Genomic DNA, 2,930 nt, shown 5'->3' with positions numbered 1-2,930 from the left:
TAATTTCTTGCAAGCATATAGTGTATTCTATTTTTTCTCACTCCTCACCCTCTCCTATCTGCCTTTTATATGTGCTTCGTGGTTTAACAATGGTTTAAGTTTTTATTTTCCTACTTCTTTATAAGTTAATAGAGGAAGACACATTTCAGCTTCATGTTAACTTACCTAGATTAGAAAAATACCTGGCATGTATGATTAAGAAATAATATAGTTGGATAAATATGGAAAGAGCTTTAATGAGTAGTGTTACTGAGCCCAGGTTTGGTTTCCTTGTTGTACGGCAGAAGCTAAGTAGTTAAGAGGAAGGAGAACGTTAGAGAAAGATCTTTATTACAACAAGGAAGTTGACAGGAAAATAGAGGACAGTCGCCCTGTAAGAGTCACCTCGCTGAGAGGCTGACTCAGGGACAGCCTGCTTCAGACATGAGCTCTCAGGCTGTTAGGCACTCTTTACAGAAAGATGTTTATGGCCTAACGACACATATCAGATCATAATCAAGTTATTTCTCAGTTCTGCAGACCTCCAGTCCAAAGATCATGAGTTTCTCAGGCTAATTTTGTCTGTGCTAAGTTTGTCTATGTGCAATTCCTGATGTATTACATAGTGGACAGGATGGGGCAGGTAGCTGCCCTCAGGCCCCACTGCTGATCAACAACCTCAAGGTTACAAAAAAGGAAATGTTTATACTTCACCATGTTATGATGGAAGACGAGAGTCAGGGGGCTCACAGGGGGTCTACTGCCAGTGTTTATTATTTTGATTCTATAAACATTCACAGCTTCTGTATTTTTGTCTATTTTTTGGATGTGTTTCATATAGCCCAGGCTGGCCTTGCAATAGAGCTGAGCTGATCTCAAACATAAGCTCTTCCAGTTCAGCCCACTGTCCAGTTTATTCCCACAATGCGGGAAAACCATCAGCCAGTTGCTTTTTATTACCCTGGGAGTTACCAGATATTTTCTAGAGAACAAAAATTTCAGAGGTTATGGAGTGTGGTTCTATATACCTGTCAACCCAGTACTTGGGATTCAAGGGAGACAATCCAGAGTTTAGGATCATCCTCAGCTACATAGGAATCTGAGACCATGCTGTGCTACACAAGCCTATCTTAACAACAGCAAAACTAACTGAAGGTTATTGATAACTTTCTTGTAAAACCTGGAACACCTATGTAGACAATTTTTAGTTATGTCATTAGCAGCTAACTAAAGGTACCATCATCATCATCATCATCATCATCATCATCATCATTTTGCTTTAAGGAAGATTTATTGCAACACTGAAATTGCACATTACCTTTTTTTTTTTTTTTTGACTTTCCTTTGCCCTTTTTGCTCAGATGCCAAAGAGCTAGGCATCCAGGCCATGCAAAGACTGGCAGAGGGCTTGAAGTTCTTTTCTTCTATGATGACACTTTTTCCTTTTTATAGTCATTCCAGATGGGCATCACAGGTCCTGCTAGCTGGGTGGCCAGTTTAAGTTCTTCAGAAGAGCTGTCGCCCTTCTTTAGAGCAGACGGCTTCCTGGGGGAAAGTATGAGCTTGGAGAGGTACTCCTTCAGATACTGCACGTTGGCTTGTAATAATTCCATGGATTTGTTTTGCCTCCTTGGGTCCACAGAGATGCCGATCATGTGAGCCATTTTCTTGTGAATACCAGCCACCCTGGTTTTTCCATTCTGTAGCCCCTGCCAGCCTGGACCTTGGTGTGGTATCTAATCGTGGGACAGCTCACTATGGGCGATAGAATTGGACACCGATCAAGTGGCAATGAGCATTCTTTTGCCTTCCGAGCCTTGAGTCTGTGGACATTTGGTGCCTGCTGATTGAACCAAGTGTGCACTTGCTGCCTCCAATCCTTATGAAAGTAGGGGTTCAGGATCATGCCATTTTGGCTGGGTACCATGGCCACCTCTTGTACAGGAGACCAGCCAACCGGAAAGGCTAAAGACAGTTTTAAATTAGCGTTTTCTTTTAAGAATAGTAGAAACAGATTCTGAGTAGCATATTGTGCTTGACTATACCCACATTTTCGGAAAAAATCTAAGCAAAGATTTCAGATACTAGTTATCAGTTCTAATTTGGGTTTAAATTGAATTCGTGTATAATAATGTATTTTGCTTAGAATGTGTGTGTAATCAGGTTCCCGATGTCAAATACTGAAAACTCATTCATGGAGGCTAGGTCATAGTACTCTCAAGAGTATCCCATGTAGAAATAACAAAGAATGATAGTGCCTATAATTCAATTATACAAATAGCATGGTCCTTCTGCATTGCTACCCACAGCCACACCCTCCTGGCTCAAAAATCCAAACCAAAATGAAACAGAAAGCCCCCCCCCCTCTCTCTCTGTCTCTCTGTCTCTCCCTCTCCCTCTCCCCCCCCTCTCTCTCTCTCTCTCACACACACACACACACACACACACACACACACACAAAGCACGTAGTCTGGCTTGCTTGGGCCAACTACTCCTGGGCATAGGGCCTGCCCTGGGTGTGGTTGATGCATTCAGCTCCAGTGATACTCCAGAGAAAACTGATTTTCCCTTTCCCAGAGGGTATCAATTGCACATAGCTTCTTGGTTAGGGGTGGGAATTTGTGTCCATTTCTTCTTTTCTATGTCGGGATTTTATCTGGAATGAAGCTGTGCTTGTTCTGATCTTCTGTGCACAGGCAGAGAGAGGGAAAGGGAGAGGGAAGAGGAGAGGGAGAGGAAAAGGGAGAGGGATAGACAGAGACAGAGACAGAAACAGACAGAGGGAGAGAGAGAGAGAAGGAGGGAGGGAGAGAGGGAGGAAGGAAGGGAAGGAAGGAGATATGAAGTGGGGTGGGTAGAGAGAGAAATTGGGGAGGAAAAAATGATTAAAAACTTATTGGATCCATGTATATGTATATGTATATGTATATGTATATGTATATGTATATGTA

At 42.5% G+C, this 2,930-nt stretch overlaps 1 pseudogene; it reads right to left on the bottom strand.

Moving 5' to 3' along the window:
* Window positions 1-1,258: 1,258 nt before the first annotated feature.
* Window positions 1,259-1,906, bottom strand: LOC114626081 (annotated as a pseudogene).
* Between the last annotated feature and the right edge of the window lie 1,024 nt (window positions 1,907-2,930).

The sequence above is a fragment of the Grammomys surdaster genome, unplaced genomic scaffold (genome assembly GCF_004785775.1).
Source record: "Grammomys surdaster isolate TR1022 unplaced genomic scaffold, NIH_TR_1.0 227, whole genome shotgun sequence".
In the NCBI taxonomy this organism is placed as follows: Eukaryota; Metazoa; Chordata; class Mammalia; order Rodentia; family Muridae; genus Grammomys; species Grammomys surdaster.
This window is presented reverse-complemented; position numbering and strand designations above follow the sequence as displayed.